The sequence below is a fragment of the Furipterus horrens genome, unplaced genomic scaffold, assembly GCF_987537825.1.
Source record: "Furipterus horrens unplaced genomic scaffold, mFurHor1.1.pri manual_scaffold_1, whole genome shotgun sequence".
Lineage (NCBI taxonomy): Eukaryota > Metazoa > Chordata > Mammalia > Chiroptera > Furipteridae > Furipterus > Furipterus horrens.
In genome coordinates, this window is record NW_028327171.1 from 78455166 (window position 1) to 78475806 (window position 20641).

General features: G+C 36.8%; 1 non-coding gene across 1 annotated transcript; it reads left to right on the top strand.

Annotated features, from left to right (window-relative positions):
* Positions 1–7056: 7056 nt before the first annotated feature.
* On the top strand, positions 7057–7163 carry LOC150021333 (U6 spliceosomal RNA). The gene has a single exon (XR_016513497.1). It is a non-coding gene; the product is annotated as a U6 spliceosomal RNA (small nuclear RNA).
* The last annotated feature ends 13478 nt before the right edge of the window (positions 7164–20641 follow it).

Sequence of the window (20641 nt, forward strand, 5' to 3'; positions counted from 1 at the left end):
AGGTGTTAATGAGAGTGGAAGAGACAGAAGGGAGACAGGGCTAGGTAGCTGGTACAGCTGGGGATCATTAATAGCAATCAAGGGCCACTATAAACAAATCAGTAGGAAATAGAGAGGCTCTACATTTTCCTGGCTTGGGAGAAGGAGCCATCTGGACAGAGGGAATTTGGCTTACAACTCTCATAAGGAAACTTGGCTTTTTTAAAAAACCACTTCAGCATAGCTGGTCACTGAAGTAAACAAATTGAACCTGTTTATTCCATAACAGATTAAATTACTATAACAAAATATAAAATCCACAATGGATTATGAGTATTTTAACACAATAATATAGGAAGAACTGTACAGGTAGGGAAAAGTGGGTATAGTTTTAAGAGTAGCCAGGGAAGCTTAAACAAAGAAAGGAGAGAGAAGAAGAAAAAGATATTGGTTTATAATACATATATCATATTCTCCAGAGTTTAAAAAAGAAATAATGGGTTGCTTAATAGCATTCAAGTCAGCAGCACTAATGACTGTGATCTTATTTGTTTGAAAACATCTCATACACAGTCCTGGGTTAGGAAGCTGCTAATAAGGATGGAAGTAAAGAATGATCTGGAAAAACAAGCCTGAGAATCTTTCCTTCCAACAAAAGGAAGGGCTAGGCACAATAGAAAAAAATGGCAAACAACTAAAAGGTGGCTTTTTCCAAGGGCTTTTCTTCTGGTCTGTACATTTACAAATCTCCATCATTTCTGCCCCACTTCCAAATGTTCACATGTTCACTACATCCAGACTAGACTCCAAAAAAATTTTTTTTTCCCAAAAGCTTGGCATTTGCCTTACTGTTTTGCTGACCCCTTTGTTTCTCTCTATAGGATGCAACATCTCACTGTGAAGGGGACTGAGAGGCTAATTCCCAGGGGCCAAGGGGATTCTCCATCTTTGAATCATCAGGGCTAATTAGCTCTCTCACCTGACTTCTTTATCTTTTTCAATTGTCAACTGTTTAAGGCTGACTCTCAAATATTGAATCTAGTCAAAACTTTGACTCCAGAACTCAGATAAATTAAATAATTTATGTAAACCCAGGACCCTACATTCCCCATGACTTATTTTTTGCTTCTCATGGCTATGCAAAGCTGATGGTTAAAAAGCTGCTATGGGATACATTCATTATTCCTATTCAGTTGGTTAATTTAATCCTAAGGGATACCCTAAAGATGTCTGACTGCATAGAGTTGAGCTTAAACAGCCCAAAGTGCCTGTTAAGCTTGCATCTGAGTTATGGCCTCAATGTACAGAAATATATTGTGTAGTTAAGAGGCCCACTCAGGGCAGAATCTCTGTCCTATCATTTAATAGCTGTGTAGTAACTAAGCACACGATGCATAAACCCTTTGAGATTCAATTTTCTCATCTGCAAAATGAAGAAAATAGTAGCCACTTCACAATGTTGCTGGAGGATTTAGTGTTTTAACATGTGTAAACTCTTTAGCACGGTGCCAGGTACAAAGAACAGGCTTCTTTAAAATAGATCAACTCTTATACAGATGGCCAGTAGAAATATAAAAAGATGTTCAACTCACTTATCATCAGAGAAATGCAAATTAAAACCACAATGAGATATTAACTCACACTTTACACTACAAAATGTCCATCATCAATAAATCAACAAAAAAAATAAATGTTGATAAGGATGTGGAGAAAAGGAAACCTTCTTGCACTGTTGGTGGGTTATATATTGGTGTAGCCACTGGGAAAACAGTATGGAATTTCCTCAAAAAATTAAAAATAGAACTACCTTATGATTCAGTAATTCCATTTCTGGGTATTTACCTGAAGCAATCCAAAACACCTATTCAAAATGATATATGCATCCCTATGTTTACTGAAGCATTATTTACAATAGCCAAGATATCGAAGCAACCTAATTCTTATCAATAGATGACTGAATAAAGAAGATGTGGTAACTATATATATAGGTTGGCCAAAAAGTTTGTTTAGTTTTTTCCATAAGATAAAAAGACACATTATTTTTATTTTCACCAATAACTTTTTTGATTTGTATATTTTGAGTATGTCGGCTGGCTCCTTTGTGGTATAATGTCGATAGTTCTCAATTAATATCTCGATTTGATCATTATCAACTTCAACTGGTCTACCCTACTGTGGAACCATCCAGCAAGAAATCTCTAGTGCAAAACTTCACAAACCACTTTTGACATGTTCAGTCAGTCACAGCACTTTCTCCATACTACACAATCTACTTTTGCGTTCAGTTGCATTTTTACTTTCTTGAAATAATAAAGTATAATATGCCAAAATGTTGTGTATTTTCTTCCATCTTCAATATTAAAATGGACACACAAAAATTCACAATTTTGATGTGTTTTTAAATGCATGCTGATATGACAGCTGTCACAATACAATCTAACAAAATTGTTTTGAATGAAGTTAAAGACAACTAAGTGCTACTACAGCCATCTTAGAGAAAAGACAAACTTTTTGGCCAACCCAATACAACAGAATGTTATTCAGCTATAAAAAAAGAATGAAAGTTTACCATTTGTGACAATGTGGATGGACTTAGTGGGCATCATACTAAGGGAAATAAGTAAGATAGAGAAAGACAAAGACCGTATGATTTCACTTATATGTGCGATCTAAAAAACAAAATAAACAAACAAACAACAACAAAAAAAAAAACAAACACCAGAAACAGACTCATAGATACAGAGAACAAACTGATGGTTACCAGATGGGAGGGGGTTGGTGGGCTGGGTTAAAAATGGGGAAGAGATTAGGAAGTACAAATTGACAGTTACAAAGTAGTCATGAGGATGTAAAGTACAGCATAAGAGATATAGTCAATAATGTTGTAATAACTATGTGTAACTAGTTTTATAGGAAGGATCAATTCATAAATTATACACATCTAACCACTATGCTGTATATCTGAAACTAATATAATATTAAATGTCAACTGTAATTGAAAAGACAAACAAATAAAATAAAACAATAATAAGGTCAGCTCTTACTGTTTCCAGGAATGTGTTTGGGAAAATGTTATGACTTCCCTCTATTTTAGACAGACTCATTTGGCATGTACCCAATTGTGAAATTAAAAATATTTTGCTGTGACTAGTTCTACCTCTACTTTGTCATTAGTTTTCATCAAATGCATTATGTGCACACAACTTGCCCCAAACAAAGATAGAAATAATTTCTTTGTTGTTGCTTTTTTCTCCTGGGGAGCGATTATAATTTGTTTGGAGCATGGTTTATTGTAAATCCTCAAATATATTTCCTTATGGTGTCACTGCATACCACCTACCTAAATATTTTTCTGCTGACTTATTTATTCTTTAGAATAAAAATAAAGCAATATGACAAAAATATAACTAATTTATCCAAGGGTTTTACCAAAGGCATGTACATCTTTAATATATTGACCCTCTATTTGCAGTAATTATTTCAAATACCATAGAGGTTCATTTGAATTCACACTGATGTCTCTCTAGCTTACAAAGCCTAACTCTCTTTTTCCTCTCTCTTGACCATAAGTTTTCCTCAGTTGCCTACATATTAACCTTCCTAGTATTCCTTCTTCTTCCTCAAGGACTTCCATAGTTAATAGAAGGAAGCTGGCACATTCCTTTTCACTCAGAATGCAACATAAAGTCCCCATTATTTCTCTACTACCTTTCAAAATAAACCAATCCATTTGCCTAGGTTATTTAGTACTAACTCTAGCCTTTTACACATATCACCAATTTCAAGTGCTTCTCTAATTTTTTTCTTTTTTGCATTTTTAAATATGCTTTATTGATTATGCTGTTACAGTTGTCCCAATTTTTTTCCCTTTATTCCCCTCCACCCACTGACCCCTATTCCTCCAGTTGTTCCCCCCCCACCTTAGTCCATGCCCATTGGTTGTGCATATAGTTCTTCTCAACATCTTCCCATCTACTCCACTCCCTCCTACTATGCTTCTTAATTCCTGTACGATCTCCTTCCCTTTCCCCCCTTCCCCCTCCCCGCTGACCTCCCCCCATAATGTTCCCCATACCTATAATTCTTTTCCCACTCTCGTTGCCTACTTAGTTTGCCTTTGTTCCAGTTCCCTAGCTTCTGTTGTTGGTTTTGTGATATATTTTTCATTTCAATGTTCATAGTTTTGTTCCTCTTTCTTCTAAACAAGTCCCTTTAACATTTCATATAATTGTGGTTTGGACCTGATGAACTCCTTCAGTTTCACTTTGTCCTGGAAGCACTTTCTCTGCCCTTCTATTCTGAATGACAGTTTCGTTGGATAGAGTTATTCGTGGTTGTAGGTTTTTGATATTCATTATTTTGAATATTTCTTGCCAGTGCCTTCTTGCCTGCAGAATTTCTTTTGAGAAATCAGCTGATAGTCTTAGTGGGACCCCTTTGTACGTAATTCTCTTCTTCTCTCTTGTTGCTTTTAAAATTCTCTCTTTATCCTTAATTTTTGACATTTTGATTATAATGTGTCTTGGTGTGGTTCTCCCTGGGTCATTTTTTTAGAACTCTCTATGATTCCTGGACCTGTAAGTCTATTTCCTTCCCCAAGTTAGGGCCTAAGTTCTGCTTCATTATTTTTTCACATAATTTTTCAATTTCTAGTTCTTCTTCTTCACCTTCTGGCAACCCTGTAATTTTCATGTTGGCCCGCTTATAGCTGTCCCATAGGTTTCTGAGCCTGTTCTCATTTTCCTCATTCTTTGTTTCCTCTTTCTGCACTGGTTGACTGTTCTTTCCCTATGTTCCAATTTGTTGATTTGATCCCTGGTTTTCTTTCCCACCACTAGTTTCATATGTGTTTTTGTTCATTTCATCGGAGTTAGCCTTCATTCCTTCCCCACCTTGTTTAAGATCTGCTGTTCGGTCTGTAAGCATTTTTATAACCAAAGCTCTGAACTGTGCCTCAGAAAGATTTCCTATCTGCTGCTTCATTAGATTAGATATTTGCTGTCTGGCCAGCTGTGTCACCAGGGTCTCTATCATGATCTGTGCCATCCTGACAGTTTTGTGTTTATTTTTGCTTCCTGGGTGGGTCTGTCACACCTCCTACGCTATAGGGGGTGGAGTCCGGTGCACTCATCACAACCAGGCAACCCTTCTCACCACGCAGTGGCATTTTCTGTGGGGGTGGGGGTGGTGGTCCAAGATGGATTCCTGCCATTCACTCTCCGCTGAGAGACCAGGAGCCTCTTCCTCTGTCCGCACCCACTCCGGGCCTTATAGTCCAAGGCAATGGGGGTCTGCCTTCCCTGGCATTGGAATCGCAAGCTCACGGGTCTGGTCTGCAGCCAGGGGTGCTCCCCAGGCGCTTTTTGCCTCCTGTTAAATACAGGTGTCTGTGCTTACTGCTGCCCCGCTGCCATCACCGCTGCTGCCAACACCAGCACAGCTTGACCTCTCCACCTCAGCTTCGCCCCTCCTACCCATCCAGATGAGCACCACTTCTTTATAACTTCATACATTGGACTCCCATTTATTTTCTGGAACTCCTGGTTATTTCTGGTTTTGCAGTAGTTGTATTCCTTCTTAGTTGTGGAGGTATATGGAGCGTGTCAGTCTAGGCCTCCATCTTGGCCAGAAGCCTCCTCTAGTTTATTTTTTAAGAGAGCTATGGTTTGCATATTTTACATATGGCAGCTAATCTAATCTTCACAACCACTCTGTGAGGTAAGTACATTATTACTCCCAGGACAATGAACTGAAACACATAAAGGTTAATTGCTAAATGTCACATGTTTGTAAGTAAAAGAGCTGGGATTTGAACAGAGTCATTATGGCGCCAGAGTCACTCTCTTACCCACTAAATGAATCCGCTTTTTGTGTTCAATATCTATCCTTTTATTTATATTTGTAAAGTTTATACATTTAGAATACTAAAATTTTATTATTGCAAGGACATGCAATTTAATTCAAACTATATTTAATTTTTTTTAACTTTTATTAATCTTTATGAGCTGATACATTTAAGGGATTAACTTGGACAGTGCCATACAAAATGCTAATACATAAGGAAAAGTGCAAGGAAGTGACAAGAGAAACATGATGAAGCTGTATAAATTATATATTTGATGAGATTTCATTAGGCAACTCATCATCTCCTTTCAAAGTTGTCTCCTTTCTCAAACCATTGCTGAAAGATTATATTAATATTCTAGTTCCTTCAAATAAATTACTTGTTTTGTCAATGGTATTTGTGGGCTTTTTCTTTTCAAAGAGGGAGGAACTAAGATATACTTCAAATTTTATAATTGTGTTGCTCTTTATGGTGTATTTTTACATACATTATTTTATTTATAATGTCAGCAATGACTTCTTCCTTTTTATTGACATGAAGTAACTAAAAGTGACATAAATATGACAATGAATTTCATAAGAAAACCATTATTTTTAGCAAGTGAAAGCAGTTCTTCATGATATATATACACCACTCCTTTCCTAAGAACTGAAAAATGTGTTATCTGATAATAAAGTTAAGATGTTATACAACCATTGCAGGCATATCAATTTTTGTGTGTCAATTTCTACTAAATAGTTATTAATTCTGTTCTAACCATGCTCAGCTTCTTAGGGAAAGATATGCATGGCTAAATAACCACATGTTAGATATTAAAATTCTCACTGTCTCTCTCTCTCCCACACACATATATAAATATAAAATAATCATCATTTTTAATGCATTAGTAAAGTCTTTTTCTTTTATTATTTTTAAACAAAATATCTAATAACAAATTAATAGGTGGTCTGTTATATGGTTTTATTTACTCCTATTTCAGAGAAAATATGTTATGTTAGGTTTGACAGACAATTGCAGCTAAACTAATTATGAGAGTAGGTTCACTTTTTGTACATTTTACCCCTTGAATTCACATTATTTGGGGGGAAGTATTATCCTTCTTGTATTTTTTATATTTTATACTTTTAAAGGCACTATTCTACCAAGTTTACAAAAAAAAATAATGATTTAAAGATTTTTATTGCTCAGCAAATAACAGTAGATGAAGAACTTCATTATGAAAAAGATCACCAGTGCTTGTTTCGGCAGGACACCTACTGAAATTGGAATGATACAGAGAAGACTAGGATGGCCAGTGGGCAGGGGTGACATGAAGATTCCTGAAGCATTCCATATTTTTTTTTTAAGAAAAGATCACCAGTACTTCTTTATTTTGCAACCCAAAATTTTATAATTAACAGGAAATAGACCAATTGTTTCTTCTAGTATACACATTTTTCAAAGGAATTTATGTGATGTGATTGCTAAGAATAGGTTTCTACATCTGCTTCGTGATCATTAAAGAAATGATACAGTTTCAAAGAAAACCAATCAATTTTCTCAGAGGCTCTGTTACTTTCATAAAAACAAAATATATAACCAAGGATTCTAAAGTGCTTAAAGAATATTTCAAAATGTAAGTTTTACACTCGTACCATAAATAAGCACCAAGTGCATCTCTACACTCAAAAAGGGTTATTATTTACTCTGAGCCTGAGAAGGAGTCGCTACATAGGACATATACAAGCTTCATGTCTGTGAGTTTTCCTTCACAAGAAGGGGATTACTCAGCATATTTATACCACCCAGCAATACAGACAGCCTGCAATTATGTTTAAGACAAATCCATATTGTGGAATCAAACAATCACTGCTGTATTAAAATTCTTAAGTAACACAAAGATCATTTTAACTCACAAAATCAATCAGATTGATGTTTGAAATCCACAAAGAAGTCACTTTAGTTGTTCCACAACTATTCCTTTGATTTATTTTTTTGCTTCCTCTCCAAAAATTATACCCCACGTTGAATTAAAATGCTGTCAGAGATATCTGTAAATGATACTTAATCCCAAATTTAACTTATGTGTAAAATGATAAATAAAATAGTTTCAGACAATTAATATAGTGAATATTAAATAGATTCAATGGATACTATATTTAGAAAGTCCCAACATTTAACAGGCATATAATGCAAACACAGAATTTTTTTTTGCATCACACACAACACATTATGAATGAGAGCATACAAGAATTGATTAAAAACCTTCCTTAGGAGGTCTCTGTCTGGACTATCAACATAGGAACAAGATTAAAAGATTCAGCAGCAATAACAAAACCTTCCTGAAACCATGATGGGTTTTCCTCCACACAAATACACCATTGATACTACTCAGCTCCATTAATGAAGACACTAGGCCAATGCCAGGCTAATAGCATGAATAGAAAGGACAATTCCTTGTCATCAACCAGAATCTGCTTTTTGTTGTTTTGTTGTTGTTGTTGTTCCTGTGGGCTTAACACAAAAACTTATCATGTCATTCAGGTTTTTTTCTATTCTGAGATATTTTCCAGGAGCTTATTTTCATTCAATTGCTTGAGGAGTGGTGACTTACATTCTGTCCTTTGGTTTAAAATGTCTTTTAATACTTGTGTAGATCACTGAGAGCTAGTTAGCAAGGTGGGCAAATGACAGCATTCCTCAAGTGATGAGCCAGCTGCATCAAAAACCTGTGTTCAACTTCTGGCCAAGATAGAGGTCTAGACTGACACACTCCACATCCCTCCACAACTAAGTAGGAATACCACTATTGCAAAACCAGAAATAACCAGAAGTTCCAGAAAATAAAGCTACATGGAAGTCCAATGTATGAAGTTATAAAGGAGTGTTGCTCATCCAGACAGATAGGAGGGATGAAGCTGGGGCAGAAAGGTCAAGCTGTGCTGGTGGCAGCAGCTGAGGCAAGGGCAGTGGGACAGCAGTAAGCACAGACACCCATATTTAAGAGGAGGTGAGAAGCACCTGGGGAGCACCCCAAGCTGCAGATCAAATCCATCAGCTCAAAATTCCAATACCAGGGAAGGCAGACCCCCATTGCCTCAAACTGTGAGGGCCAAAGGGAATGGGGACAGAGGAGGTTCCTGGTCTCTCAGCGGAGACTGAACAGCAGGAATCAATTTTGGATCCCCATCCCCACACAAAGCACCACAGTGTGGTGAGAAGGGTCACCCGGTTGTGATGAGTGCATGGGGCTCTGCTGCCTATAGCATAGAAGGTGGGACAGCCCTGACCAGGAAGCAAAAATAAACACAAAACTGTTCAAGATGGCACAGATCATGATAGAGATCCCAGTGACGTATCTGGCCAGACAGCAAATATCTAATCTAACGAAGAAGCAGGTAGGAAATCTGAGGCACAGTTCAGAGCTTTGATTATAAAAATACTTATAGACCTAACAGCAGATCTTAAATAAGACGGGGAAGAAATGAAGGCTAACCCTGATGAAATGAACAAAAACACATATGAAACTAGTGGTGGGGAAAGAAAACCAGGGATCAAATCAACAAATTGGAACATAGGGAAAGAACAAACAGTCAACCAGTGCAGAAAGAGGGAACAAAAAGTGAGGAAAATGAGAACAGGCTCAGAAACCTATGGGATAGCTATAAGTGGGCCAACATCTGAATCATAGGGTTGCCAAAAGGTGAAGAAGAAGAACTGGAAATTGAAAAATTATGTGAAAAAATAATGAAGCAGAACTTAGGTCCTAACTTGGGGAAGAAAATAGACTTACAGGTCCAGGAAGCACAAAGAATTCCAAAAAAGCTGGCCCCAGGGAGAACCACACCAAGACACATTATAATCAAAATGTCAAAAATTAAAGATAAAGAGAGAACCTTAAAAGCATCAAGAAAGAAGAGAATTATGTACAAAAGGGTCCCAATTAGACTATCAGCTGATTTCTCAAAAGAAACTCTGCAGGCAGGAAGACACTGGCAAGAAATATTCAAAGTAATGAAAAGCAAAAACCTACAACCACGAATAACTATCCAACGAAACTGTCATTCAGAATAGAAGGGCAGAGAAAGTGCTTCCGGAACAAAGTGAAACTGAAGGAGTTCATCAGGTCCAAACCACAATTATATGAAATGTTAAAGGGACTTGTTTAGAAGAAAGAGGAACAAAACTATGAACATTGAAATGAAAAATATATCACAAAACCAACAACAGAAGCTAGGGAACTGGAACAAAGGCTAAGTAGGCAACGAGAGTGGGAAAAGAATTATAAATATGGGGAACATTATGAGGGGAGGTCAACAGGGAGAGGTAAGGGAGAAAAGGGAAGGAGATGGTACAGAAATTAAGAAGCATGATAGGAGGGAATGGAGTAGATAAGAAAATGTTGAGAAGAACTATATGCACAACCAATGGGCATGGACTAAGTGAGGGGGAGCTGGAGGAAGGGGAGTCAAGGGATAGAGGGGAATAAAGGGAAAGAGTATTGCGAAACTCTAACAGCATAATCAATAAAGCATATTAAAAATTTTTTTAAAAACACCTGTGTTCAATGACATGCACTAATATTTGGAAGGTAGTATTGGGTAATAATAGAGCAAAAACTACAGTGCCAGAGTGCTTCAGTTCAGGTTTTTTTCTGACACTTTCTGTACCTTTTACCACATTACTTAATCTTTCTTCACTTCAATTGCCTCAATAGCAAAAGGAAAATAATTATAAAGTTGTTACGAGAATTAAATGAGTTAACATGTATTTGTAAAACTCAAAAATATATGCTATTTGTAGTGTTATTTTTTATAATTTACAGTTACTAAAAGGACAATAGATTGTATGACACAGCAACTATTTTCTCTATTCCCAGCAGACCATGTAAGTTCTTAGCTATGTCCCTGGCTTTCAAACTTGGCTGCACATTGGCATCACCAGGACAATTGTTAGAAGTACTCATAGTAGGTGTAGGCTACAACCTAGGCAGTAGAATTTTTATTTTTTAATTTAATTTAATTTTTATTATATTTTTCCATTGCCATTTAGTCCCCTTATAACGCTACACACACACACACACACACACACACACTTACCACACTCTTTTCCATGTCCATGAATTCTTTTTCATTTTTGCTCAATCCTTCCACCCTCAAGTCTTCCCCCACCAAATAGTTGTCAATTTTTAAAGGCTTTCCAGGTTTTCTAATGTACAGCCAAGTTTAAAAAACACTAATCTGCATTCCTTGTTACATTGGTGGGTCGTCTCTGAAAATACAGTCAGAGTAAGGTTGGAAGAAAGTGATGCTAATTCCCAAAGTTCCTATGACCTATTACAGTTGTTCATAATCTTTTGTATGCATCAGAATTACTGACAACACTTGTTAGAATAAAGATTGCTAGCTACACCACAGAGTTTCTGAATCAGTATGTCTGAAATAAGGCACAAGTGTTCACATTTCTACAGGTTCCCATGGAATGCTCATGTTGCTGGTCCCGTGGTATGGAGTTGAGGCAGATGAGCCCATAGTAGCCATCATACTGTCCACATCCTAAGTATGGCCTATATTAGTTGAGGGTTCTCTAGAAAAACAACACCAACAGGATGTGTAGATATAGATATAGATTAAATATATAGACTAGATACAGATATAGATAGATATAGATATAGATACAGATATAGGTAGATAGATATTTTATTTTCTTGAGGAAATGGCTGAAATGATTGTTGAGGCTTGATAAATCCAAAATCTGCAGAGTAGGCTAGCAGATTGGAGATCTAGGGTCTTATATTTGAGTACAGAGGCTGTCTGCTGGCAGAATTCCTTCTTGCTTGGGGTAGGTCAGTCTTCTATAAAGGCCTTCAGTTGATTGGATGAGACACACCCACAGTATAATCTGCTTTATTCCGTGTCTAAAAATGTAAATGTTAATGTTCAGAAAAACACCCTTACAGAAACATCCACAATCGTCGTCATCGTCGTCGTCGTCGGCAGCCATCCGTCTCGAGAGACGATGGTGTAGCTTCTTAAGAGTCTATCTGCACCGCCGAGAATGGTTGTGCAGTCCGACTCGGGAATGACACGGTATCTGTCTCCTCCCGTGTTGAATCGACATCTTGCGATGATGCTGGAGTGTCCTCTCCAGTGAAGCTGAAGCTACAGAGCCTTGAGAGACGATGGTGTAGCTTCTTAAGAGTCTATCTGCACCGCCAAGAATGGCTGTGCAGTCAGACTCGGGAGTGACACGGTATCTGTCTCCTCCCATGTTGAATCGACATCTTGCGATGACACTGGAGTGTCCTCTCCAGTGAAGCTGAAGCTACAGAGCCTGGGCAGGGTGATATGGAGAGTCTGCTGTTGCCCATGCAGCAGACCCCCCTTCTCTTCGCAGCTGAAGGGCCCAAGGGAAAGACGGAGTCAATACAGCTTGGCTTCAGGTGCGCCGCAGGAGTTGCCGGTGTTGACTACAATGTCAAACCGCCTTAGGGACTCCAGCTCCGGATTTTCTGTCGGGGTTTACTCCCTTAGCCTTTCCCCTGAAGAGGTATGCCGCAAGGCAGCGGAGGTTTTTTGGAGTCAGAGTTTTCCTTCTCTGATGTGCCCTGACTGGAAGATCGAACCAGCGACACTTAGCTCGCAGGCTGACGCTCAATCCACTGAGCCAAACCAGCCAGGGTGAAACATCCAGAATAATGTTGGACCAAATATCTGGTCATCATGGCCTGGCCCAGTCCAGCTGAAATCCAAAATTAACCATGTTTTCATCTGTATAGAAGTGCTGAATCCAATGTGAGAAAAAAGTAAACTTTTGGACAATTTGAATGATCCAACGTGATTGAGTTTAGTCAAAATCAGTGGCAAAGTCCTCAGTGTATTTAGTGACACAAAGGGACAAACTTTAAAAAAAAATCTTGAGATGCTTATGAAAAAAATAGGCAGGATTCACTCTAGGTACAATTATGAAGCTGACTCTTCTTCTTCCCAGCAACTTCTCTCAATTGGTGCCAGTGCTCCAGCATTGTTATAAACCCTCTAGGTTATTCCATCTGTTCTGTGTTCCAATCCCAATAGTTCCTAATCTCAGCTGTAACTGTAACAACAAATCACACTAATGTTAATATGCTATGAAGTACAAAGATGATTTGCTGACATTCATTGATTTTTATGTGGCTGAATAAACCAACTTCATCCCCATGTTGTTTTACCAAAGAGCTGCAATGGACAGCAGAACAAAGTGTGTGGAGGGACTTGTTTTTCACACTGGGGTCTACTGCAAGGTTAGAATTGGTGGGAGAGATTTTCCAAAACATATGCTATGTAACTACCCACACAGGATATATTAAAATACCCAGGGATTGATTGTTCCAGATAATTGAAATAAAACCTCTTCCTTTAGCCCTCATCAGTGGTTCTCAATCCTAATTGTGTATTAAATCATTTTATGAGCTTTTATGACATACAAATGCCAGAGCTCCTCCCTAATCCAATTAAGAAATAACATCTATGATGGCTGGGGAATCACTGTATTTTAAAAGTTCCGCAGGTGATTTTAATATGCAGCCAAGGTTGAGCATGACTGACTTATATTAAAAAGCAACTATAAAATATGAGGTCACTGAGTTTGTAAAGAAAACAGACAATGCTATTTATCATAATATAAATAAAATCTTTATAGTACCAGTTTTACTTTATCCTTACAAAACTTTACACTTATAGCCAACAGAAGTTGGAAACAGCCTAGTGTGTGGCAAATCTTAGGGAAAAAAAACATACAGAGATCTTAAAGACCTTATAACTGTCCATTCTTTCAGCTTTATGCTTTTTAGTCATTGAAAAATTCTTATTCATTGAAAAATTTCACTATGAGTCTAGCATAACAATTTTTAAAATAAAACAATGATAAATAATAGCATTCTTTTCTTCTCTAAATGGGCTTTCTATTTGCTAGTCTGATGACCTTGAAAGACAAATACCCTGCAACCACCCTGAAGTGTTCTTGCAACATTTGATCAAGTAGTGAGCAGAGTCCCTGTTTTAAATCTGCTGAGGTCTCTTAACTGTTCCAGCCCAGACACAAGCTCAGTATTAGTGATTGGCTGATGGAGGATGAATTATTGTAAATTACTTATTTCAATTCCTAAGGTATTCCAAATAAATATCTTTTAATACATATATTTAAATAAGATATATATATATATATACACAAATATATATATACTTTGACTATAAAAAAGCAACCTAAACCTTCAGAAAACTTTTATACTGCAAAATATTTTGTCAGTCTCATATTTTGTCGGTCAACACAAGAAGACAAACAATCCAATTAAAAAATGGGCAAAGGACCTAAACAGACTTTTCTCCAAGAAGGACATACAGAGATCCAATAGACATATGAAAGGATGCTCAATATCACTAGCCATCAGAGAGATGCAAATCCAAACCACAATGAGATACCACATCACATTGGTCAATATGACCATCATTAACAAATCAACAAACAACAAGTGCTGGCAAGGATGTGGAGAAAAGGGAACCCTAGTGCACTATTGGTGGAAATACAGACTATTGGTGGAAATGCAGCCACTGTGGAAAACAGTATGGAATTTCCTCAAAAAATTGAAAATGGAACTGCCTTTTGATCCACTACTGGGATTATACCTGAAGAGTCCTGAAACACTAGTTCAAAAGAACCAATGTGCCCCTATGTTCATAGCAGTGCTATTTATAATAGCCAAGTGCTGGAAACAGCCTACATGCCCATTAGTGGATGAGTGGATCAAAAAATTGTGGTATATTTGCACAGTGGAATGTTATGCAGCAGAAAAAAAGAAGGAACTCCTACCTTTTGCAACAGCATGGATGAAACTGGAGAGTATTATGCTTAGTGAAATAAGCCAGGCAGCAAAAGACAAATACCATATGATCTCACCTAATATAGTAACCAAATGAACAAAACAAACAAATGAGGAAAATAGATCTGGAGGCATGGAAACAAAGAACAGACTGACAGTGACCATATGGGTGGGGGGAAGGAGAGAAAGAGGGAAAGAAGGGGAAGCATCTAGTCAAGTAACTAGTATAAATGATCCATCGACATGGATAACAGGGTGGGGATTGACTGTGGGGGAGGAGAGGGCAGGGCAGTGGTGAACAACAGGGGAAAAATTGGGACAACTGTAATAGAACAACAATAAAAGAAGAAATTTAAAAAATATTTTGTCAATCTCAAAGGAGTAACTTTGAAAAAGATCAAAGAACTAATGTACAGAAAGAATAAGAAACACTGGGGAATTGTTATTCCCAAAATATTTCAGATTTTAGATTGATGAATATCTTAGTATCTGAAAAAATTATAGCTACTACAAATTCTTATTCAGTAGGCAATTTACAAATACACAAAATAATGCATGTGAAATTTTAGGTGGAGCATACAATTGTCACCATGATTGAGTTATAAATGGATCTTTCATGATGTCATATTTCCCTCAGAAACCCATCAGCTGTGAGGGTAGTGCTACCAGTGGTGTTCACAGAGCCTTAAGCATTGATCACTTGCAGCAAATACTCCTGAGATAACTCATAGTCCCAGTGAATTAAAGCAACTTGTTTTAATTTCAGGCTATGCTCTGAAAACACTTGGTGTGAGAAGCAGGATTCGAGGCTTGCCGAGAGCATCAAGTCCAGCTTTGTCTACTTTTCTGAAATTGAAATTATAAGACTTACTTACAAACACTTGCTCAGGATCAATTGCTCCATCTGGAGAGATTCAAATAACAGTGTAAATCTCTAGAAAGTTGAAACCAGTTACAATTACATGTTTTTAAACACAATTTTGACAGCTAAACAATTTGGAAATCTAATATATTTTTCACATACTTTTAAACGTTTGAAAAGAACAGTGTACTCAGTATAATTTAAGGGAAGACATCAGGGTAATTAACTTGTTAACACCAAAAAGATAATTTTTCAAAGATTACCAGAATGCCAGGGAATAGTCTATAATAAATATGAGTATCACACTTATATTATTTCAACACATTTTAAGAAAACACAGGTCATTAATATGTGATTCTCAAATGGATAATGCTGGTGACATTTTTAATGGTGCATTTGGTTGTGCTCATTTTAATTTATTCCATTTTTTAGTAATATTACATTTTTCTTGCAATTGTGCCATAGCTAAAATAATGAGACCATATTTGCAAATAAAAAATAGATAATATTAGAAATATAATATTGATCATTAATTTTGTAATTCCACATATCGATAATTTTATTAATTTACATAATTTATTATTGTATTAGCTTATTTATATAACTATAAAATATTAATGATGTGTATAATTAAACTGTTAATATCTAATATTTTGAATGCATAACATTAAAGTATTTGACCAGATTTTATATATGTATGTGTTATTTGTACAAATCAGTTTTGAAACTAATATACTAATACTATTTATATTCTAACCTTGTAATACAAGTCTTTTGTTTTACTTTAAAAAATGATTAAGAAACATTACATTCAAACAGTAATTTCATATAGATCTCTTTAAAAGCAAAATAAAACTCTCATAGAAAACTTAAAAGTTAGATCTTATATTTTAGATATATACTGAAATTGTAATTAAATTTGAGGACATAATAGATAAATAAAATAATTATTATAGCTAAACAATTGTTTTCTATTTTAAAACTCTGTTACTCTATTTACAATTTCAGTAAGTAAAAAATATGTACAAACCTCCTTAAGTGAGAATTCCCCATTGTTGTTTTATAGTCATTAAAATACCATTCATTTTCTGCATCATGCTGGTCTCATTATCAGCAAGTTTCTAAAATCTCAAACTAAAATATCTTTGACAGGATGAAAAATACCATTAAGCAGGCAAATTTTCCTGAACCATCAATTTCATAGAATTGGGAGACATGTAGTCACAAGAGAAATTGTTACAGCAGTATATATAATTTAAAGCATTGTTTTTATATTAAAACAAATACTGATAACATGGCACTAAGAACAATTACCCCCAATTTTTAGGGTTAAACAGGAGACATCAAACATATTTGATACAGAGCGCGGGGGCTGGGTGGAAAAAAAAAAACAAACAAACATATTTGATACAGCTACTTCAGGCTACACTTCAGCCACCCAGGACATACACAAGGGCTTCAAAGGGCTTCTGAGAAAAAATTTGAACACTATGACTGTATTCTTCTCCCCTTGTTCATTGAACTGTCAACTGCATCTCCTACCCTGCATTATACAAGCAAAACTATGTTTCTTTGATTAAATTCAACAGGTAATAAGAACTTATTACAAACCCAGCACTCTGTATGTATTCAAAAGGTACTCAAGGATTACACAAAGTAATTAAGGAAATAAAGAAAGCATATTAATTTTTATAGCTTACAAACTCAGTAAGCATATAGGACAGATGTACTTTAAATAACACATTTAATAAACCTCATAACAGTTCCCACAAATAATAAAGTAATTACTAAGCACATATGAAGAAGGGAGGAAGGCCTGAGCATTAGAGTGAGGAGCAGACACTAAGATAGGAGAGTTACTTTTGTTCTTAAAAGAAGTGAATAGAGAGGAAATAGTTGTTCCCAAGTTAGAGGAACAACTTGAGGAAAATAATATCATTAGCAATAATCAGGGCCTGAAAAATATTAAAAAGGAAGAAAATACTGGTCTGAAAGATTGGACAACAGTGAATACGAAAGTAGAAGATTATTTTTAAGCCCAAGACCTGGGTAACAATGCCAAGATAAGTCTGAGAGAAAATCTCATGAGAGAAAAGCTTGCATTTGTGTTTGAATACGTTGAATTTCAGTCATTTTGGGGACAGCCAGAAGAAAATGAAGAGTAGCGTTAATGTCTGACCAAGATGAGAAGAGACAATAGGGAAAAACACAATCACTAAGATTTTTAATTATTTTGACCACAGCCTCTCTCCTTTCAACACAGAAATAGAAGAGCAATGGATATTTTCAATGAAATTTTTAGTAGCATCTCTAGGGCCTCCCAATTTTCAGCATCTCTGAGGAATGAAGTTCAACTCAGAGACAATGAGTCAAGTTTCCTTCCACCACATGGCATTTCTTATAGGCTCACTTTCCCACATGCACCCAAAGTTTTCCTAACTCTTCCCAGAGTATGATTTCATTAACTTGAACTCGCTCCAAGGACATTAGAAAACTATGTGTCTGGTGAAGGGGACTAGAATATCAAAATAAAGAGTAGATATCATGATCACACATCCATCCTTGCGCGCCTGGAAAGATGGAGTGGTGGAAGCTCCCACAAGAAGATAAGCAAAAGGATGACAAGAGTTTCCTGGATTTGGCTACCTGGTGTTTTTTTTTTACAGAGTAGCCCAAAGAACAACCAGGCCCATGTGATCCAGGTTCAGGTCAGACTCATTGTTAAAGAAACACAATAGAATAGAGGAACCAGAAGGAATTAGAAGACATTCAAATTATTTAAAGATGTCTTTTTTTGAAAATGGCAGCAGTATGAAAATACATTTTGAAAACCACAAATCATCTTAAATATCCATTCTGCCCATCCGTATAATTTTTAACATTCTCCACATGGATAGCAGCAACTCCTAAAAATCTCTCTCTGATCCTCTCATCTCCCAACCAAGCATTCTACTCAGCCCACCATCCCATGAGAGTTTTTGTTTTTCCTTTCTCTCATTTTCCTTCTATCACTGCTCTTTTATTTCTTCCCATCCTACCTTTTTTACTTGTTTTTCCATTGGCTCTAAGTAATATAGGCACTGAAAGAATTCTCCTTGGAGGTCAAGGGCAAGGAGAAAAAAAAGAAACAAATGTGGGGAGGGAGAATCATGCACACATTAAAGTTTTTTGTTCGCATCACATGTAAACACTTAGTTTCAAAATAATTTACTATTATTATGTTGTATTTTGTTCTCAAACTCCAGGCTCTTCAGAAGACAATTAGAATTCTCAGGAGGTCTTCTCTTTCAGGATCCCTTGGGTTTTTTAAATCAGTGGGAAACTGAATAGAAATCTCCATGTCAAACCACAGAAACCTCAAGAGTCCTCTAACTTTGGAGATGCCAAATGTCTTCAATGGCTTCCTGGCACCTGAATTGAAAAGCTAAGCATACAGTGCTCACAGGCCTGTGGTTTCTGCATTGCTACTCACCAGAGAACAAGCATGGAATTTATGTCTGCTCCAAGAACTATTAAACTGGCATTTTCACCTTGCCTCTTTTTCTCCCAAAGACTTTGTTTTAGTCCTGTTCTGCTTTTAATGAGTAGGGAAATGTTAGATTTCATTGCTAATCAAATCTTATCTAATTTTTTAAATGTTACAGTACGATCAAGAAAGAAAAACTCTATAAAAATAAAGAATACACTTATTTTTTTTCTAAAATGTTCAAGTAATTTTAGGTTATTGGTAGTTATCATCTAGATAACTAGAAATATTTATATGAATCACTAGTTTCAATTACATAAACTGTAATAATACAAAAATAACAATGTATTAAATGCCATTTAAATTATCCTTTGACACATAGTAAGACCTTTATAAATATTCATGAGTGAATCATTCTCCTTCCAGAGACTAAATTATCGATGGTGATTGCCGATAACAATCTCTTTACTAGAAAACTGAAGAATTACTTTTGCTGATGCCCCTGGCTGGTTTGGCTCAGTGGATTGAGCGTCGGCCTGCGAGCTAAGTGTCGCTGGTTCGATCTTCCAGTCAGGGCACATCAGAGAAGGAAAACTCTGACTCCAAAAAACCTCCGCTGCCTTGCGGCATACCTCTTCAGGGGAAAGGCTAAGGGAGTAAACCCCGACAGAAAATCCGGAGCCGGAGTCCCTAAGGCGGTTTGACGTTGTAGTCAACACCGGCAACTCCTGCGGCGCACCTGAAGCCAAGCTGTATTGACTCCGTCTTTCCCTTGGACCCTTCAGCTGCGAAGAGAGTGGGGGTCTGCTGCATGGGCAACAGCAGACCCTCCATATCACCCTGCCCAGGCTCTGTAGCTTCAGTTTCACTGGAGAGGACACTCCAGCGTCATCGCAAGATGTCGATTCAACACGGGAGGAGACAGATACCGTGTCACTCCCGAGTCTGACTGCACAGCCATTCTCGGCGGTGCAGATACTCTTAAGAAGCTACACCATCGTCTCTCGAGACGGACGGCTGCCGATACTTTTGCTGAAAAAAAAATCTTTACACAAATACTCTCTTAAGGAGTCCAATTTCAGGTAGTTTATTTCAATCAGGTTCTTTATGATAATAGTATACACATTTTAATAATAACTATAAATGTATCAGGGAGTGTTACTTTTCTTTTTTTAACTTTTCTTTTTTAAGGATATTTTATTGATTATGTTACAGTAGTCCCAATTCCTTTTCCTTTTGCTCCCCTCTGCCCAGTACCCCGCCTTTCCTCCAGCAATACCACACCCCTTAGATCATGTCCATGGGTCAGGCATATAAGTTCTTTGGCTTCACCCTTTCCTATATTATTCTTAACTTCCCCTTATCTATTTGTAGATTATGCTTCTTAGTCCCTGCACCATTTCCCCATTTTTCCCCCTCCCTCCTCCCAGCTGATAACCCTGCAAATGATCCCCATACTTATGATTCTGTTCCTGTTTTGGTTGTTTGCTTAGTTTGTTTTTACTTTTTAGATTCAGTGGTTGATAGTTGTGAGTTTGCTGTCATTTTAATGTTCATAGTGCTGATCTTCTTTTTCTTAAATAAGTCCTTTTAACATTTCAGATAATACGGACTTGGTGATAATGAACTTCATTAGCTTTACCTTGTCTGGGA